Source organism: Adiantum capillus-veneris, chromosome 15 (assembly GCF_014529385.1).
Source record: "Adiantum capillus-veneris isolate H3 chromosome 15, ASM1452938v2, whole genome shotgun sequence".
NCBI classification, from domain to species: domain Eukaryota; kingdom Viridiplantae; phylum Streptophyta; class Polypodiopsida; order Polypodiales; family Pteridaceae; genus Adiantum; species Adiantum capillus-veneris.
In genome coordinates, this window is record NC_140945.1 from 30,792,542 (window position 1) to 30,814,498 (window position 21,957).

A 21,957-nucleotide genomic window follows, 5' to 3' on the forward strand; every position below is an offset into this window, starting at 1 on the left:
AAGCTCTCTCCAGTTGGGACATGTGGAGAGGGATCTTTTTTTTATATTTTTGCTTCTGCAAGGAAAAATCAGAAAAAAGATCCCTAAAAGCTTCCTCAAAAAGCTCTCTCCATCCCCATCCCCCCATTTATCCTACGAGATGTCACTATCACTCGTCTCACTAGCAATGACATAAACATGAAGGTTACTCTCTTGGTCCTTTTTTTCCTCTTCTCCTAATTCTGCAGCTTGTGCTTCTCCCTTCTTGAATCTGCTATATTGCTAAACTAATTCCTTGTTGGACATTTAAAAGATGGATGTCCTTTTTTCCAAAGTGCATGCAATATTTTCTCTTGAAATAGTCCCTTGGGAAATGCTTCACTCATTGCAACTTTTTGTATTGAATGAAGATGATGCATGACTAGATGAAGATGTTATGGCTGAATAATTTGATTGTGTCTCTATCTTTCGTTTCTTCTCCTCTGCCTGCAATGAGTTCACCACATCTTGCAGGTGGAGAGTTGAGTCCTTTTCTTTTAGGATGGCGACTAAGTTGTCATTAGAAGAGGGTATTGCTTTGTGAAAGCACATCCATTATATAAAAAAAGCATCTCAACTTCTATATATATGAGTTTTGTCACAATGCTTTGGAGTCGATTTACAAGGGTAGCTATGTCTTCATTAGGTTCCATTACAAATTTGTAAAGCACTTTAAGGTAGCCTTACTCTTATTTCTTTTAGACCCAAAGTTCTTCTCTAGTGGTTGTCACGTAATGAAGCATAATAATTCCTAGTGCTTGTTCATATTTCACTAACTTTTGTGCACTCATAGCTCTAGTTTGGTGTTGTTAATGGATGAACAATTATTACGGGATTTCACAAATTACCATAACCTTTTCTTCATTAGGTAATTCCTTAGTTTATGTTGCCATGCAGGGAATCCAATATTATTAAATATCTCAATTTCCTTCTCACTCTCCAAGGCAGTGTCTAACTATCTCACACAAGCGCAATCAGAAGGTCAACTACGTAAATGATAATGATAACTTACATTGCATGGATATATGGGAAATGCATCCATGAAGGTGGCCATTAAGATGTGTATGGGAACACATCTTTGGCTAAAAATAAAACTAGTGACTTATGTGGAGTGGTCCCTTAGAAGAGTATGGCACACATGCTTCACGACCAAGTCACAAGGAGCTAGCCTTCAGAGAAAGGACCAAACACTCAATTCTATTTGATGTCTTTTGTCGTCCATTTGTTGACCCCAAGAAAGGGCATGGCTTCTTTGAGAAACTTTACTATTGGACCTTTAAGGGAATTCAAATTGATTTACAACCAATGTAAAGTCTGATCGATGTGCCCTTCCAAAATTAGATGACCTTGAATTCCCATCTATTGAGGTGAAGAACTTGCTATGTATAGGCTATCCAACAAGAAAGGGAAGCCCAAAATAAATGCTTATAATGTTTACCTAGTAGGGTTCACACACATAGATACACCGGATTTTTGCCAAGTAATTAGAGATAGTTAATGACATGCAAATGAAGGATATTAGGGCCCATGTGAAAAACTATTATAGTGAAGTGTTTACACACAAGTGGAGAGAGAATAGTTGGAAATGTAGAATAGGGAAAAACACGTACATCAAGGGAGAAGGAGGTACATGAATTCAAATCAATTGACCCAGTTAGAATTCCATAAATAAGAACCATCGGGATTGGATTTACCCAACCAATGACTTAACTAGAGTGTGATTGGAGGAATATCTGAAAAGCTTATTGAACTTTTCATGGGAGGGTGATAATTGGAAACCTAGATCCACTATGCCTTCCTAACATCCTCTAATCACAAGGCAACTAGACAAGAAGGGTAGTTGCTCATTGGTATTGCAAAGAGCATGCCCAAGCTCCACTAGTATGACGATTAAGGAGTAAGTGATAATTAAATTAGGCTACCATGATTAATGACTTGTGATCATTAGGAGATATTCTTTACCTTGTAGGGTCTGATACTAATTGTGAGAATCTACAATGGATCAATTAGACTAGCATTCATGATTAAGAAAGTACTCGATTGACACAATCGAGTGGAAACAACCTGAAACTAACTTTTGAGTAGATGAACCGAGTGTGTACAATGAAGTGCTCTTTGAATAATAGGTCAAGAGTATCGAGGCTAAGCACAAGATGGTAAGAGGGGTGAAGTATGGACTCCTACAAAGGTGGGGTAAACCCTATAATTGAAGGGGTGCATATGACTCCTTGTATAAGTATGACGCACATAAAATGTACATGACTCCACATGACTAGCATATGATAAAAGGTATGATTGGACAAGTGTACACACACAAAGATAAAATAAATTACTCAAGGTGGGGTTCTTACATAGATGTTAACGCGTAGGACAAAGCCCGTGACACCCCTGTAGAGATTTCCTCTCTCTCTCTCTCTCTCTCTCTCTCTCTCTCTCTCTCTCTCTTCAAAATACAGCCGTTGAATTGATGCTAAGGTTGCCATGTTGGTGGTAAGCTTATGATGTTTTATACGTCTATAACTCTACTTATTAGCAAAAATAAATGAATGATAGAGGGTGAAAACCCCGCCTCCAAATGATGAGTAGAGTTAGACATTTTTATTATTGTTAGAACACTTATTATCATTCATGTGAAATGCAAACTTGGGAAAGATCACTCTTTTTGTTCCTCGGATGTCAAAACAGGTAAGAATGAGTGCAAAACTTTTGTGAAGGACTTTGACAACGTTGCGAAGTGAGTGGGAAAAGATGTTGTCCCATCTGTTGCTAGTCACTGCTATCCTTGCATGAAAGAAGTTGCACTCAAATTTACTGGGTTATTTGACAAGGTATCCAACCAAGGGACTAACAACAATGCTGGGCAAGGAAGGGGAGAAGGAGAGACACATGTTGCACAACCGCTCACAAAAAAAATTTCTATAAATGTGAGCCAAGAAATGGGACCAGGTTATTGTAAAAAAATCAAAATGAAGCATTAACAATCCTTTGATAATGCCATTTCACAACTTTAGATTTACGATGACTACTTTACTGCCACATGAACAAGGGGTTGGGATCTAGGGCCCTTACTAACATTGAGTGCCATCGCGTAATGCTGGCAATAATTAGAGATCATAAATCTCGTGTATTTGAGATTACTTCTTATTGAAGCAATTTTGGGAGTCGTACCCCGAGATTGCAAGGAGATTGCTTAGCCCTCACGACATGTGAAATTCTTTTGTCACCGAGTCTCCATCATAGATCTACATGAATTTGATGGGCACTTGTGATGCCTATGGTAGACCTGTGGTTCTTACTGTTGAGGAGTATGATGCCCTTTGTCATATTACTATTTGCAAGGATTGACACTTGGTTTACTAGAGGCACTCATAGAGGGCACTTCCATTGTTAAGTAGAAGAAGAAGAGAAGAGGTGATGGCAGTGCAATTCATTAGTCCGTTAATATTGGAGATGGGATTGTATAAAGCAAATTAGATGTATGTACCCTCCAACCATGCAAAAATTGGTGGGGTGGACTCTTTTTCAGAAATTTCAAGCCATGCAACAGATTGGTGGGTTGGACTCTTCTCTAGAAATCTCAAGATCAAAGTTGACAAGACGTGGAAGGTGCTGTAGGTTACTTGTTCCTTATTTTGTGGCAAGTAGCCATCCTTCAAGAAGTAGATTCTTGTGAGCAAAGCATTTTCTTTGGCTACCTTGTGATTGGAGAAGGGAATGAATAAGAAAACAAGTTTCTTTTCCATATAGGGTATTGTCCTACATATTCAAGAGATCCATCTCTTTAGCTTTAACTTAACACTGATGTCTTGAGGGCTGTCATGATCAAAGATATGATGGAAGCGGCTAAACTTGGCTCGAAAGGAGGTAAATAGAGAGGGGTGGAGTTCCATAACAAACTATTAGCCCCGTCATGGTCTACCCTTAGACTGGGGGGTAGCTCAGGAGAATTGGTAATAGGGCAGCAAGAGTCTTAAAGTGGGGGGAAGAAACCAGATACTTCAAGAACTCCCTTTTGCATTGGTTCCCCTGGTTGTCCAAAGTTGTAGATCCGCCACAAATTACCTATTGGATAGAGACAGCCATGAAACTGAATAACAAGGGTTTGAATCGAATTGGGCACTTCTGGGACAATGACAACGAGAGTTGGAAAACCATTGATCTTCTGGTTGCCTACCAACTTAATAGCTTGGAGGTCTTGCTTGTCCACAGAGTGATGAAAGAGCTTGACAATATAGTGATGCCGATATGTGACTCGGAGTTTGATTGGAATGCCTGGAAATGGCCTGAAAGCAGTCTCTTATGGAAACCCCATCCTAAAGACATTTGTCATACAATGATGCATAAGAAGAATTGGTCTAGCCCCCTTAACAAGATATGGAAAAAATAATGGCCAGAGGAAAGGTGGGAGCAAGTAATAGAGAACATCTGGAAACCTAAGGTTCCACAGCACATGAAGGTATTTTTATGGAAGGTAATCTGGGGTGCTCTACTGACGGGGGTGAAGATTCAGGAGAGAGGGATTGGGTCAGATCGATGCTTGGGGTGCATGCTCGCTAGTGAAGATCTAGCTCACCTCTTTATGGATTGCCCAACTATCAAAGGCCTAGCAGGGAAAATATGCAAGTGGGTCCAAAGAACATGGAAAATTGGTTTCTTCAAGACTGATCTATTCCATGGAGGGAAGAATTCAGGTAGTCCTGCCCTCCTCATCAACACTCAAATCGTCCGATACTTCTTCTTACATAATGTATGGAAGACAAGGAACCGCCGTGTGTTTGAAGGAGGTTTCGAGGTGGCAAGCTTCGCAAAAATTATACAAGAAAACAAAGTGCTAATATGGACACTCGGACGCAAGCAACACTCGGAGGATTGGTCTAGGATTACTTGTGCCTTGTTGTCAGCAGTTGGCATGCCTAAAACGGGGGGAAAATACTAGCCATCGATAATTAAAAGATATCAGAAGAACATGACAATGGACTTTGTGTATCAAGGATAAGGGGGCGGGTTGGTAGGGGTGGCTGCCCTGATAGCCGTTGTGATTTTGGTCCCTGTATGATGTCATGGCTCAACACGAGCATGACAAGACCTTGTAATTTTTAAGGTTGATCAATATAATTCACTCACAATTGTGAGTTTTGCTATTAAAAATAAAATAAAATTGGTGTCTTGAACGTTGTTATCATAAATTTTTATGTGGCAATAAAAGCTACATCTAAAAGTGACTCTAGAAAAGAATTTTCTTATGCCACCATAGTTTCCCACCATAGTCTAAAAAAAACTATGTCTAATAATATTTGAGAAAATTACCAAAATAACCCTGAAATTTGTGGAAATTCCCAAAATATCCCTCAAATTTCAAAAATCTCCAATATAGCCTTCTGTCATTTTTGGATGGAATACCCCAATTTTGCATATTCTAGTTTTTGACAATAGTAGAACTATCTTTAAGTGTCTTAATGCAAAACTATTTATCGTTGAGCTCACAAGTAGAGGCATTTGTGTATAAAAATAATGAACAATTTCATCTTGAGAGCCCGCAATAGCATACTCGTTCTATTATCTTCAATTGAGGGAGAACCAATCTTCCTATGTTGTATTTGCAAATGTTTGTGAGGTTAACGAAGGGTAATTTGGGAATTTTGGAAAAATGAAGGGTAGTTTGGGAATTTTTGGCGGTGAAAAGGGAGTTTCTAAACTTTGAGGGTTATTTCGAAGATTTCCTCAAATGTTAAGGGGTGTTTTTTGTAGTTTCCCCTATCATTGATTAGTTTGATTAGTTACTTGGTAAGATTTTCATGCCAACAATTATGAGTAGGTGATACAGTTTCTAAAAAGAAATCAGCAGGAGAATCACTTGAGATGCGAATTAGCATGCGAATCGCTAGAGATGCGACGGCCCATACGTGCGCGGTGGTGGCGGCAACAAGACGATGGGCAAGCAGTGGTAGCAACATGGGCCTTCAACAACATCATGAGCTGATGAAATAAATTTTCTATTTGTAGAGGGTCATTCCTCACATAGGATGAGGGTTTGGGTCAAATGGTTAGCAAGAGAGTGGATGGGGGGAACTCCGGGTTGTGTGATCGAATCCTTTTGCCCAAACCATTTTATATCCCAAGTTGCCTTTGAATGAGGAAAGTGAGGAATCTGCAAAGATTCCAAGCAATATAATTACAGAAGAGCGAGCAGCTACAACTACAGCTACTGTAGCTACTAGGTGCTGTGAGTAGGGGGTACTCTACCAGCTGGAGGAAATTCCTCTAAAAACGAGAATCAATTGATACAACCTATTAAAAACAAGGTGAGGAAACACGAAGGCCTGCTAAGTTAAGGGGAGGATGCGATTTATGGAGAGTAAGTTTCAATGAGTGCTTAGAATCACATGGAATTTTTGTTGTGTTTTAATATAAAATTATATTATCCATTATACATACATAACCACAAATGGTTTACCAAATGCCCCTCTAATTTGTGAAAATTTCCAAAATACTCCTCAAATTTCAAAAATTTCAAAAATACCTCTGGTCGTGAGTTTAAATATCTCCAAAGATTAAAAAAAAAATATGGCTTTTCATAAGAAGATTGATTATCTATCTATATAAGATGCTAAAACTAAAAGTTAAGTTGGTTACGTAGGCTTTGGAGATATATTGCTTCATTATTTTTAGACATAATTGCCTTTTTGTGAGGTAATTTGTGACAAATTACATGCTAATCATTCAAAAACGGATCTCAATTGTCAAAAAGAAAGAAATAAATATTAAAATATTGAATAATTTAACCAAAATAAATACGAGGGTATTTTGAAATATTTTAAAACTTGAGAGATATTTTAAAAATTTTCATAAATTAGAGGGATATTTTGATAGTTTATCAAAAGAATAAAGTGAAAGGTGCACATTGCACATTATCGTTTGAAACCAAAATAAATTAAAAACGATAAAATAAAAAGTCATAATAAATAAAATAAAATAAAAAATATTTTAATATATTTATTAAAATAGATTAAAAAAACATAGAAAATAATCAAACAATTTAAAGAAGTAAATTTTTGTAAGGTCCTTAAATGAAAGGACTCTTTATAAATCAAAATATTAAAAAACAAATATTGAATCAATACTTCACATTGTGGATTAAACTCTTTTGAATACACTATTTATTCCTTTGTTAACCATCAAAACATGAATGCAGCTTTGACAAATAACATTTGAAAGGAAATGATATTTTTTTCTTGCAAGACATATCTCACAACTAGAATTGATCGACCTTCATCCATATGGATACGGATACTAAAGTCTTAAGCAGGCCAAAAAAAACGCAGCAACGTCCAACAAACAACTCTCAGCAATTCTACGAGTTACGCGACTTCTGAGGGCTAGACTGCAGCGCAACAAGAGGTCTCTCTCTCTCTCTCTCTCTCTCTCTCTCTCTGTGTCCGTTGTCGAAGCTCTCGCACGGTGGTTTTGTAGTGAAGGGTGTCAGAAAACTTCATATAACATGCCCCCCCCCTTCCAAAGATTGGCGTCCCTTTCGGTAATTATTTTTGTATTAATCTTCGAGCAAAGTGCAACTGAGCCCGCAGGTGCTCGCTCTCAGACTCTGCGTCTAAATGCTCTGAGAAGTGAGTCCCTAAGGCTGCTTATAAACATTACAAAGGGTTGCTAAAGGCAGAGCCCCAAAAAGCATCTAAAATTAAAAGCAAGAATCTCCAAAAGCTGCCAACAAAAATTGTCAGCGTGATTTGCGGAATATCCATACGCTGTTAGCGCAAAAAGCGGGATTTTGTACGCTGTTGCTACATCAGCACAGTCAACACGTTTTGCGGAGACATGTACAACCACGTCAGCCTCGCAGCGCATTTTCCGGATGGCTGCCACATCAGCATGCTGTGTGTATGTCCAGGTGGCTCTGCCACGTCACCAATTTAAGACATATCCCCCTCTTGAAAGAATTGTAACGCCCTCGTTACGCTTGCAAAACAGACAGAGGCCATAAACTGTCTTAGTAGACATTGACTGTTAGTACCGACGCATTGGACATGACACATCTAGCACCTGTACAAAACGACAGTCACATCACAGGACAAATCATAGACAAATTCATTCCAAATCTCAGACCATAACTATCGGCAACGTATTTAGTAATCGCATCTAAATCCATTCCGGACCTCACCGATCTACGATTAACTAATCCTTATTGCGATCATGTCTATAGAGATTTATGAGACTGAAATACTGCAGTCATTTTGTCTTTTAGTTCCTGCACTCAAACAAATCAAATGAGAGAGTACAAATCAATCATATTCGTTTTCGGGAATTCCTGTCATAAAGTCATACAGGAGATTACTTGTCAGCCCATTAGTATCTCTGAAACCCAATGGGGACATCAATGGTTTTATTCAAAATCAGGGTAATTTGTTGACAAAGGAGCTGAGTAACTCCCCTCTTGTGAAAACCCACTGCACTAGATTTACCCTCACTGAATTCGGGGTTTTATTGGAGTAGACTATGCTAAATCGAATGGGTCAAGGTAAAGTTTCAAAATCTGAGGAGTATTTGCTAGGTCCTCCTCCTCCATCCACTTCGCATTCAATGCAAGATAGTTCTTGAATTTAACCAAGAATCGCCTAATCACTTTACCTTTTATCTTTTTGTCCTTGTGTGCCACAATGTGTTCTGGAACGAGTATCTCCTCGCTTTTCTCCACTTCGGGTTGCTTATCAGGCTCCCCATCGACGGGCACATCGCCTTTAAAAGGCTTCAGTAGACTCACAAAAAATGCATTGTGAATCTTCCAAGTATCGGGCAACTTGAGTCTAAAGGAGACATCATTTATCTTTTCTTTTATCTGGAAAGGGCCATAATACCTCATGCTAAGCTTTGGAAAAAACCGCTCCTTTCCTTTTCGTTTTCTTAGGCGTGCCTTCTCAAAACGTAAGAGCACCCAATCGTCTTCCTTTAATTTCAAATCTCGTTGATGTCAATCTACTGCCTTCTTATATCGTTCTTGAGATTTCGCTAAAGCCTCCCGGACCTTGGCAAAAGCAGTGTCCAAGTCCCTCGTGTATTGGTTGGCTTCAAAAATCTTATCTTTAGTGCTAAGGAAGGGTGGAACCTTGAGAGCACCTTCAATGATCTCAAATGGCGCCTTCCCCATCGAAGAGTGGATCGTGTTATTGTAGGCAAATTCCACCAAGGGCAATTTTTTTTTCCATTAAGTCTTTTGATGAGAAATGTAAGACTAAAATAAATCCAGAACAATTGAATTTGCTACCTCGGATTGCCCATCTGTTTGCGGGTGGAATGATGATGAGAAATGCAACTGTGTGTCAATGTTCTCCCAAATAGCTCTCCAAAACAAACTCGTGAATTGGGGATCTCTGTCGGAGACTAGAGTCTCAGGCATGCCATGTAGACGGAAAATGTGTGCAATGAACAGTCTCGCTAAATGATTCGGCTTGACTGTTTTCTTTACTGGAATAAAGTGAGCTTGATTGCTAAATCTGTTGATGACAGTCCAAATGCCATCATGCCCACTCTGTCTCTTTGGGAGATCAAAAATGAAATCCATTGCAATACTTTCCCAGGGGCGGGTGGGAATGGGTAAAGGTTGGAGTAATCCCTATGCCTTATGCCTGTCAAACTTGACCTTCTGGCATACTAAATAACTGCGAACAAAGTCGTCCACATCTTTCTTGAGTCTCGGCCAAAAGAAGTAACGCTCCACACCTTTCAAGGTGGTGTTGATGCCGCGGTGACCCGTAAAAGGTGGACAATGGCACTCAGCCAAAACCTTTTCCCTCAACGGTTGTGTGACGCACAACATCGTTTTCTTCATCAAGTAGCCATCCCGTATGGAATATCCCGCTACTACCTCCCCATTCTGTATTCGAGTGAATACATCGGAAAAATCCGGATTTGTGGCGTACCGATCAACCATGTCCTCGAAACTTCTATGATGAATTGCAGAAATAGCCAAGACTAAGAGCTTTCACCGCATCTGCTTTTATGAAAGCTGCTTTTGTGACAAGAAGTAGCGTAAACTTTGATGATCAGTAAAGACCGTGAAATCGGCTCCGAGTAGGTAATGTCGCCACTGAGTAAGAGCATGGATCACTGCCAAAAGCTCTTTCTCATAAATCTGTGCTGTCAATTCTGGCCTTGAAAACAATCAGCTTTCATAGGCAAGACATGGCCTTCTTGCATTAAGTCACAATATACTTCGAATGACTTTTGCAAGTCCGACAAAGTCAACACTGGTCCAGTAGTCAGTTTTTCTTTAAGTGTCTAAACGGCAGTCGGTCCCCATGACAAAGGGACTCCTTTCTGAGTCAAAATGTGCAAAGGGGAAGCTACCTCTGCAAACTTTCGAATGAACCGCCGGTAGTAAGAACACAAGCCCAAGAAGCTTCTAACTTCATGAACATTCTTCAAATTTGGCCAATCACGTAAAGTCTCAATCCTTCCGGGTCCATGTGTACTCCTGTTGCTGAGATGATGTGTCCCAAAAAGTGTATCTCCAGCAAGAAAAAATTCACTCTTTTTGGCATTGATAACTAATTTGTGATCCCGCTATGCCTGAAAGACCTATAGAAGATGGTGTCGATGTCTTGCTTCATCCTTGGAGAAGACTATAATGTCATCAAAGAAAGTGCTGACACAAGATCGATACTCTCATAAAATCCTATCCATCATTCGGTTAAAAGTTATTGGAGCATTGGTAAGGCCAAAAGGCATCACTAAAAATTCATATAAACCGAAGCTCGTCCGAAAGGCTGAGTGATTTTGATCTGATGATATCCGCTTCTCAAATCAATCCTGTTGAAACAAGAGGATCCCTGAAGTCGGTCAAGAATATCATCGATCCTTGGAATCGAAAATCTGTTTTTGATAGTGATTTTATTGAGAGCTCTGCAATCAATGCACATTCTCCAAGATCCATCTTTCTTTAATACCAACAACACTGTAGAGCAGTAGGGTGAAGTACTCGGCTGGATAAGACCCTTTTCCAGGAGGTCTTTCAGTTGGTTTATGATCTCTTCATTCTGGGCTCGGCTAACACGGTAAGGTGGCCGGTTCGGTGGTGTGCTTCCAGGAATCAGATCAATGGTGTGATCCTCAAGACGAGATAGGGGTAACTCGCCTGGCAGGCCCTCAGAGAAACAATCAGTATGTGTGTGGAGAAAATCTTGGTGTTCTTTATCAAGTTCAGACATGTTCGTTCTGTGTTCATCATTGAACTCTTTCAAGTAGATCGAGTAAACAAAGAGACTGGATTTCATTAATTTGAAAATGGCCGAAGCCGATACAATAAGGACGGACTCACCCTTTAGTTTTACATCAAGTACAATTGTTCCGTGCTTTTCATTAGTCAAAGTCGCTTTCTTAGCCCGATAGTCGACCACAGCGTTGTTCTTATGGTACCAAGGGACTCCTAGGAGGACGTCATAGTCTTCCAAAGGCATGATGTAGAAGTCCTCGTGCCCTAAATACCCCTAACATTGTAACAAACTTGGGCACCCCAAGTCTAGATTCTACCGCGACACAGCAGAGATTCACTTTAAAACAATTCACAAAAGAAGACACGGCCTTGTGTAGTTCCGTGCCAAGTGTCACAAAGTGATGACGTGGCGGACAACAGAAACCCTAATTTTTGCCAGAAACCCTAAATTCCTTCAAACCCTAATTTTTGCCAAAAACCCTAATTTCCGAAATTCGCGGAGGCTTTAAAAAAAAAAAAAAAAGGAAAATGATGAGTGACGCAAATTTTGTTTTTTTTATAAAAAAAGAGAAAAGACTCTCTGAGAGAGAGAGAGAACTGATGCTTTTTTATTTTAAAAGCTTTTGGGGCTCTGCTTTTGGGCATCCCTTGTATCTTTAAATTAGCGGTGAGGGCCTCACTTCTCAGAGCATCTGGACGCAGAGTCTGAGAGTGAAACCCTAGCCACACTCTTGTACTTTGATCTGATTAATATAAAAAGAAATACCGAAAGGGGCACCAGTCTTTGGGGCCAATATCTCTAGGCACGGAACTCTGCCGGGCCAGTGCAAATCTATTGTGATCTGTGAATTGTTTTGAAGTGGTTATTTGGTGCTGTTGCGGTTGATTCTTGACTTGGAGTGTCCAAGTCTGTTACAGTGGTCTCAGAGCACGGCCGATTTCTCTTCTACAGGAAATCCGATCCCCGATTTTTTTTTTTCCGCGGCACCTTTGGCTTCAAGCAATGATCAGTCGACTCCCTCTGCATCTGGAGATGGGGGCTTGGATCACAACGAAGATTCAAACAGAGAGTATGGCCCGCCTAGGCCTACTCAGGCGGAGTAGCAAGAGATGGAGCGTCGTCAATTAATTGGTGATGCAACAAAGATGATGCTCAATTTTGCCAAGGAACCGAAGATGGCAAAATATATGAACCAGACCTCTTTGGAAGAGGTACAGATGGAGTGGCAAAGACCCAAAACACCACTCCCGAAACCCGCTGTTTCTTCTGCCTCCAAGAAAATATACGGAGAAGGAACTGGAGAACGTGGTTGATGCATGGATTGCTCAGCTTTTTGACGTGCAAAAGAAAGGCAAAAAAGCACGGCAAAAAGCAGAAGAAAGACACTGACTTCCCGGGATATTTGGGTCGTCGGTCGACATTTGACAAGGCAAAGAAACAGAAGAAGCGTGTTCGATTTGAAGGAGTACCCAGTTCTTCTTCTTCTGATAGTTCTTCTAGCTCCTCGGATTCGAGCGAAGAAGACAAAAAAGGTAAAAAGCGAAGCAAGAAACAAAGCTTCGAAAAGGGCAAGAAAAAAGGCAAAGAAGGCTACATCTCGCCCAGAGACTGACAGTTCTACTGAGGACTCGTCTACAGACAGCTCAGATTCCGATGACAGAAAGTTTTATGCGAACAAGAAGAATTTTTACAAAGCCAACCAGTTGACTTTCTCGAAGATAAAAGCAAGAAAGTCCGAGAGTTTAAGGAAGGTGGCCACTCGATCAAGTTTGATACTTTTTCAGGATACTCAGATGCTTTGAAGGCTTTGTCTTTTATACAGCAGTTTGACATCGCTTTCGCGGGAGGACGCTATTCAGAGCACTCCAAGATTCGGAGAGCTACCTCTTACCTTAAGGGGAATGCTCGTACTTGGTGGTCCGCGCTTCTTTTAACAAGAGTGCGCCAGTTAAATGGCTGAAATTTAAGAAGCTTTTTATTTCTTCTTGGTTGACGCAAGAATATGAACGAGATATACGAGCTGCTTGGAACCATCTTCGGATGACCAAGAAAGATACAATCAATGCTTATTGTGAAAGATTCTGGAGCTCTTTTCTACCCGCCTCTTTATTCAAGAAGATCTCGTTCAGAGAACAGATTGAGCGGTTTACCTTGGGGGTCTACCTACAGAGATCCGAGATCACTGCTTGGAACAGAAGTCAACTTCTATCTAGGAGTTGATGAGTCATGCGAAGCGGGGCTTTGCCATTCACTCTGGCAGTCTGACCTACCCCACAGATGAGGCCATGACACAACGAGCCGAACAGACTTCTGGGAATAAAAGTAGAAAGAAAAAGAGCAACCCAGAGAAAAAGGATGCACGACCCAAGCTTACTCGTGAGGAGAGAGCTCGCTTCATCAGAGAGAGGAAGTGCTTTGGATGCGGGGAACAGGGACATATCTCCGCGAAGTGCCCTAATAAGGCACAGAAAGAACAAAATGATAAAGACGACAACAAGTCTGAGAGTTCGAGAGCAGCTGAGGAATGTGGCAGAAAAGGCAGATAGAAAAGCAGAACTGGTACCACATGGCGTGGGACCTGCACCGAATCTAATGAATGAAAGTACAAACTTTGCCGCTTTTGGGGCAAAGTGAAGGATCAGGAAGCTCTTTTGAAGGAGCCAAGGCCAACATCTTTTCACTTGGAATTGGTGGCTCGATTTGGAATTACACCCGACAGAGTGACGCCACGGGCGGAGGTAGTTCGACTGGCACCCGGATGGGATGTTGCCATTACACCGAGCATTGGCAAACTTCGTTTGCAATGACAGGGGTGTTCAGGGCACGCGAGTGACGTTCTACTCAGGATCCCTTGGTACCACAAGAACTATGCCGTGGTTGACTACCGGGCCGAGAAAGCGACTTTGATAAATGAAGGGCTTAGAGATTGTACTTGATGAACTTAAGTTTCTTACTCATTCTTTTGGGAGAGAACTGAACGCTGGATAAAGGTTGAATATGTTTTGACCTGATCAAAAGAACGCCAAGATTTTTCTCCACACTCATGCCGATTGCTTTTCAGAGGGCCTGAAGATCAAACCATTGATCTGATACCTGGAAGCACGCCACCGAATCGGCCACCTTACCGTGTGAGCCGAGTACAAAATGAAAAGATTATGAACCCAGTGAAAGACCTCTTGGAAAAGGGTCTTGTCCAGCCTAGTACTTCACCGTATTGCTCTCCAGTGTTGTTGGTTTTGAAGAAAGACAGATCTTGGAGAATGTGCATCGATTATAGCACTCTCAACGAAATCACCATCAAGAACAGATTTCCGATTTCTAGGATCGATGATATACTCGACAGGTTGCAAGGATCCTCGTGCTTTAGCAGGATTGACTTGAAGAGTGGATATCATCAGATCAGGATAGCGCCAGGAGATGTCTACAAGACCGCTTTTCGGATGACTTTTGGGTTATTTGAGTTTTTGGTGATGCCTTCTGGCTTAACCAATGCTCCTGCGACATTTAACCGGATGCCTTCTGGTGATGCCTTCTGGCTTAACCAATGCTCCTGCGACATTTAACTGGATGGACAGGATTTTTCGAGAGTACAGGCTATTTGTTGGCATTTTCTTTGACGACATCATTGTTTTCTCCAAGAATGAGGCAGAACACAGAGATCATCTGCTTCAAGTCTTTCAGGCATTACGAGATCACACATTATTGATTAATGCAAAGAAAAGTGAATTTTTCCTACCATAGACACTTTTTGGGACACATTGTGTCAGCAGCAGGAGTGCAAATAGACCCGGCCAAGATAGAGACTATCTGTGATTGGCCCGATGTGAGGAATGTCCATGAAGTTAGAAGCTTCTTGGGACTGTGTTCGCACTACAGGCGGTTCATACGAAAGTTTGCAGAGGTTGCTTCCCCTTTGCATACCTTGACACAGAAAGGAGTACCTTTTTCGTGGGGACCCACAGAGGTGACTGCCTTTCGGCATTGAAAGAGAAATTGACTACGGGACCTATTTTGACTTTGCCGGACTTGCAGAAGTCATTTGAAGTATATTGTGATGCTTGTGGTCGTAGTCTGGGTGCGGTCTTGATGCAAGAAGGCCATGTCATAGCTTACGAGAGCCGTTTGTTCTCTAGGCCGGAGATGACAGCACAGATTTATGAGAAAGAGCTTTTGGTGGTTATCCATGCTCTTACTCAGTGGCGGCATTACCTACTCGGAGCGGATTTCACTGTCTTTACAGACCATCAGAGTTGGCGCTACTTCTTGTCACAGAAGCAGCTTTCGGAAAAGTAGATGCGGTGGGCGAACATCTTGTCACAGTTTCACTTCCAGATTGTCCATGTGCAGGGACAGAAGAATGTGGTGGCAGATGCTTTGTCTCGGAAACCGTTGGTTCTGGCTGTTTCCGCGATACATCATAGGAGCTTCGAGGATATGGTCGATCAGTATGCCACAGATAAAGATTTTGCAGATATTTTCACACGGATACGGGATGGGGAGACAGTAGCGGGATACTCCCTTCGGGAAGGCTACTTGATGAAAAAGACTATGTTGTGCATTACACAGCCATTGAGGGAGAAGGTTATGACTGAATGCCACTGTCCACCTTTTACGGGTCACCGCGGCATTGCTACCACCATGAAAGGGGTAGAGAGAGATTTCTTTTGGCCGAGACTCAAGAAAGATGTGGAAGAGTTTGTGCGCAGTTGCTTGGTATGCCAGAAGGTCAAGCTTGACAGGCATAAGGCACAGGGATTGTTAAAGCCTTTACCCATACCCACCCGCCCCTGGAAAAGTATTGAAATGGATTTCATTTTTGATCTCCCGAGAACACAGAATGATCACGATGATTTTCCGATTACATGGCACGTCTGAGATGATTGTCTCCGACAGAGACCCCAGATTTATGAGTTTGTTTTGGAAGGCAATTTGGGAGAACATTGGCAAGCAGTTGCAGTTTTCATCATCGTTCCACTTGCAGACTGACGGGCAAATTGAGATTGCCAATTCAGTGGTTTTAGATTTATTGAAGTCTTGTATCTCGAATCACAAGACTCAATGGGAAAAGAACTTACCTTTGGTGGAATTTGCCTACAATAACACGATACACTCTTCAACGGGGAAGACGCCATGTGAGATTGTTGAAAGTGCTGCGAAGATTCCATCCTTCCTGAGCACGAAAGATTAGATATTTGAAGCGGATGAATATTCGCGAGATTTGGATACGGCTTCTGCCAAGGTTCGCGAGACTTTGCAGGAGTCTCAAGAACGACAGAAAAAGGCAGCGGGATTGCCATCGTCGCGACTTGAAACTGAAGGAGGATGATTGGGTGCTCTTACTTTTGAGAAGGCACGCCTACGAAAGAAAAAGGGAAAGGAGAGGCTTTTTCCAAAGCTTAGTATGCGATACTACGGACCTTTCCAGATCACTGACAAGATAAATGATGTCTCCTTCCAATTGAAACTGCCAGATACTTGGAGGATTCATAATGCATTGCATGTGAGTCTCTTGAACCCTGTTAAGGGTGATGTGCCTGATGATGGGGAGCTTGATGAGCAACGTGAAGTGGAAGAAAACGAGGAGATCCTTGTTCCTGAACAGATTTTGGCACATAACTATACGAAGAAAGGTAAAGTCCGAAGGCGGGTTCTTGGTTAAGTTCAAGAATTTTCTTGCATTTGATGCGAAGTGGGTGGAGGAGGAGGACCTAGCAGATACTCCTCGGATTGTGAAACTTTACCTCGATGTTTTGGTTTAGCATAGTCTACTCCAAACGGAACCCAGAATTCAGCTTGGCCGGAGATCTGGTGAAGTGGGATGCACAAGAGGGGAGTCACTCCGCTCCCTTGTCAACAGATGCCTCGATTTTGATTCTAAAGTCACAAATGTCTCTTTGAGCTTCAGGGATACTGAGAGCTGACAGTATTCTGCTGGATGACTTTATGAAATGGAATTCCTGATTATGATACTGATTTGTTCTTGACTTTCTGTGAGTGCAGGAACTGATAGACGAAATGACTGCAGCATTTTGGTCTGATTGATCTCGAATAGACATGGTTGCAATAGGGGTTAGTCAATCGGACATTGATGAGGTCCCGATTGGACCTAGATGTGATTGCTAGCTACATTGCCGATACATCATGGTCTAAGATCCGAATGAATGTTGAATGTCATGTGATGTCCTGTGATGTCTGGTGATGTCCTGTGATGTGACTGTCGATTTTGTACATGTGCTAGATGTGTGTTTCTAGTACGTAGGTACTAACAGTCAGTGTCTGCTAAGACGGTTTATGGCTTTTGTCGGTTTTGCAGGCGTAATCGCGGTCGATAACAATGCTTTCAAGAGGGGGGTATGTCACAAAGTGATGACGTAGCGGATAGCAGAAACCCTAAAATTCCTGCAAACCCTAATTTTTGCCAAAAACCCTAATTTTCAAAAATCGCGGAGGCTTTTTTTTTTTAAAAAAGGAAAATTTTGCTTTTTTTTATAAAAAAAGAGAAAAAACTCTCTAAGAGAGAGAGAACTGATGCTTTTTATTTTAAAAGCTTTTGGGGCTCTGCTTTTGGGTATCCCTTGTATCTTTAAATTAGTGGTGAGGGCCTCACTTCTCAGAGCATCTGGACGCAGAGTCTGAGAGTGAAACCCTAGCCACACTCTTGTACTTTGATCTGATTAATATAAAAAGAAATACCGAAAGGGGCGCCAGTCTTTGGGGCCAATATCTCTAGGCACGGAACTCCGCCGGGCCAGTGCAAATCTATTGTGATCTGTGAATTGTTTTGAAGTGGTTATTTGGTGCTGTCGCGGTTGATTCTTGACTTGGAGTGTCCAAGTCTGTTACACCAAGAGGTATTGGCCCCAAAGACTGGAGCCCCTTTTGGTATTTTCCTTTTTATACTAATCTGTGTGCAAAGTACAAGAGTCCGCGGAATTTCACACTCAGACTCTGCGTCTAGCTGCCTTGAGTAATGAGGCCCTTGGACCTGTTTATTCTTACAACAAGAGCAAAGCGCGAAAATCTCAAACTCTTCTCAACTCAAAAGTATTATACCCAAAAGCTGGGCAGCGTAATTTTCCGAAATCCATACGGACTGCCACGTCAGCAAGTCAGCACGTTATACGGAAATCTGCACGTCAGCAGTCAGCGCAACTTGTGGGGGTCCGTACAGTTTGCCCCGTTAGCCTGTCGGCACATTCCACGGGGGTCCGTACAGTTTGTGTGTGTGTCCGAGGGACCTACCACATCACTAGTTTGTGACATACCTCCCTCTTGAAAGAATTGTAATCGCCCTCGATTATGCGTGCAAAACAGACAAAGGCCATAAATTGTCTTAGGTGACACTGACTGTTAGTACCGACGCACTAGACACGACACATCTAGCACTTGTACAAGACGACAATCACATCACCGGACATAACTTGACATCACAGGACATCACATGATAAATCACATACAAATTCATTCCAAATCTCGGACCATGATTAATCGGCAACGTATTTAGTAATCGCATCTAGATCCAGTCGGGACCTCACGGATGCCTGATTAACTAATCTTTATTGCAATCATGTCTATAGAGATTTATGAGATTGAAATGCTACAGTCATTTCGTCTTTCAGTTCCTGCACTCAAACAAGTCAAGTACAAATCAATCAGTTTCATTTTCGGGAATTTCAGTTGTAAAGTCATACATCAGAATACTACTCAGCCCTTCAGTATCCCTGAAACCCAAAGGGGACATCAATGACTCTATTCAAAATCGGGGTAATCCGTTGACAAAGGAGCGGAGTGACTCCCCTCTTGTGCAAAACCGCTGCACTAGATTCACCCTTGTTGAAATTGGGGTTCTATTGGAGTAGACTATGCTAAACCGAATGCTTCATGGTAACGTTCCAAAACCTGAGGAGTATCTGCTAGGTCCTCCTCCTCCATCGACTTTGCATCCAATGCAGGGTAGTTCTTAAATTTAACCAAGAACCGCCTAATCACTTTACCTTTTATCTTTCCGACTTTGTGTTCCAATATATGTTCTGGAACGAGTATCTCCTCGCTTTCCTCCACTTCGGGTTGCTCATCTGGCACCATCGCCTTTAAAAGGCTTCAATAGACTCACATGAAACGCATTGTGAATCTTCCAAGTATTGGGCAGCTTCAGTCTAAAGGAGACATGATTAATCTTTTCTTTTATCTGGAAAGGGCCATAATACCTCATGCTAAGCTTTGGAAAAAGCTGCTCCTTTCCTTTCGTTTTCTTAGGCGTGCCTTCTCAAAACGTAAGAGCACCCGATCATCTTCCTTTAATTTCAAATTTCGTCGATGTCTATCTGCTGCCTTCTTATGTCGTTCTTGAGATTTCGCTAAAGCCTCCCGGACCTTGGCAAAAACAGTGTCCAAGTTCCTCGTGTATTGTCGGCTTCAAAAATCTTATCTTTAGTGCTAAGGAAGGGTGGAACCTTGGGAGCACCTTCAATGATCTCAAATGGCGCCTTCCTCGTCGAAGAGTGGATCGTGTTATTGTAGGCAAATTTCTCCAAGGGCAAATTTTTTTCCCATTGAGTCTTCTGATGAGAAATGCAAGACTTCAATAAATCTAGAACTATTGAATTTGCAATCTCAGCTTGCCCATCTGTCTGCCAGTGGAATGATGATGAGAAATGCAACCATGTGCCAATGTTCTCCCAAACAGCCCTTTCAAAATAAACTCGTGAATCGGGGATCTCTGTCGGAGACTATAGTGGCAGGCATGCCATGTAGTCGGAAAATCTATGCAATGAACAGTCTCGCTAAATGATCCGGCTTGACTGTATTCTTTACTCGAATCAAGTAAGCTTTCTTGCTAAATCTGTTGATGACAGCCCAAATGCCATCATGCCAACTCTGTGTCTTCGGGAGATCAAAAATGAAATCCATTGCAATACTTTCCCAGGGGCGGGTGGGAATGGGTAAAGGTTGGAGTAATCCCTGTTTCTTATGCCTGTCAAACTTGACCTTATGGCATACCAAACAACTGCGTACAAAGTCGTCCACATCCTTCTTGAGTCTCGGCCAAAAGAAGTAACGCTCCACACCTTTCAAGGTGGTGTCAATGCCGCGGTGACGCGTAAAAGGTGGACAATGGCACTCAAGCAAAACCTTTTCCCTCAACGGCTGTCTAACGCACAACATCGTTTTCTTCATCAAGTAGCCATCGTGCATGGAATATACCACTACTACCTCCCCATTCTGTATTTGAGTGAATACATTCGAGAAATCCGGATCTGTGGCGTACTGATCAATCATGTCCTCGAAGCTTCTACGATGAATCGCGGAAATAGCCAAGACTAGCGGCTTCCGAGACAAAGCATTTGCCACCAAGTTATTCTGTCCTTGAACATGGAAAATCTAGAAGTGAAAGTGTGACAAGATGTTAGCCCACCGCATCTGCTTTCCCGAAAGCTGCTTTTGTGACAAGAAGTAGCGTAAACTCTGATGATCAGTAAAGACCGTGAAATTGGCTCCGAGTAGGTAATGTCGCCACTGAGTAAGAGCATGGATCACTGCCCAAAGCTCTTTCTTATAAATCTGTTCTCTTAATTCTGGCCTTGAAAACAATCGGCTTTCATAGGCAATTACATGGCCTTGCATTAAGACCGCTCCCAGGCTACGATCACAAGCATCACAATATACTTCAAAATTTCAAATGACTTTTGCAAATCCGGCAAAGTCAATACTGGTCCAATAGTCAATTTCTCTTTCAGTGTCTGAAAGGCAGTCACCTTTGTGGGTCCCCACGAGAAAGGGACTCTTTTCTGTGTCAGAATGTGCAAAGGGGAAGCTACATCTGCAAACTTTCGAGTGAACCGCCGGTAGTAAGAACACAAATCCAAGAAGCTTCTAACTTCATGAACATTCTTCAAATCGTGCCAATCACGTATAGTCTCAATCTTGGCCAGGTCCATCTGTACTCTTGCTGCTGAGTTGATGTGTCCCAAAAAGTGCATCTCCGGCAAGAAAAATTCACTCTTTTTGGCATTGATAACTAACTTGTGATCTTGCAATGCCTGAAAGACTTGTAGCAGATGGTGTCTATGTTCTCCTTCATCCTTGGAGAAGATTATAATGTCATCAAAGAAAGTGCCGACAAACGATCTATACTCTATGAAAATCCTATCCATCATTCGGTTGAGAGTCGCTGGAGCATTGGTAACGCCAAAGGCATCACCAAAAATTCATACAAACTGAAGCTCGTCCGAAATGTTGTCTTATAGACATCTCTCGGTGCGATTCGGATCTGATGATATCGGCTTTTCAAATCAATCGTGCTGAAACAAGAGGATCCCTGAAGTCGGTCAAGAATATCCTCGATCCTTGGAATTGGAAATCTGTTCTTGATGGTCATTTTATTGAGAGCTCTGTAATCAATCACATTCTCCAAGATCCATCTTTCTTTAAAACCAACAACTCCGGAGAGCAGTAGAGTGAAGGACTCGGCTGGATAAGACCCTTTTTCAGAAGGTCTTTCACTTGGTTCATAATCTCTTCATTCTGGGCTCGGCTAACACGGTAAGGTGGCCGATTCGGTGGTTTGCTTCCAGGAATTAGATCAATGGTGTGACTAGGTCGAGATGGGGGCAACTCGCCTGGAAGGCTCTCAGAGAAGCAATCGGCATGAGTGTGGAGAAAATCTTGGCGTTCTTTATCAAGTTCAGACATGTTCGTTTTGTGTTCATTATTTAAC

General features: G+C 41.9%; 1 protein-coding gene across 5 annotated transcripts in view; it reads left to right on the forward strand.

The window, feature by feature from the left end:
• LOC147440462 (GPN-loop GTPase QQT1-like) overlaps positions 1 to 21,957 on the forward strand; it is a 138,788-nt gene that overhangs the window by 6,833 nt on the left and 109,998 nt on the right. For 3 of the 5 annotated variants that reach the window (XR_015190406.1, XR_015190407.1, XM_086530204.1), the window contains exon 1: positions 7,260 to 7,416. The exons of 1 other annotated variant lie outside the window; for it this stretch is intronic. The gene's annotated coding sequence lies outside the window, so the exon portion shown is untranslated. Of the gene's footprint in view, positions 1 to 7,259; positions 7,417 to 21,957 lie in introns of those variants that run through there. One more of the 5 variants, XM_086530207.1, reaches the window with a different exon arrangement.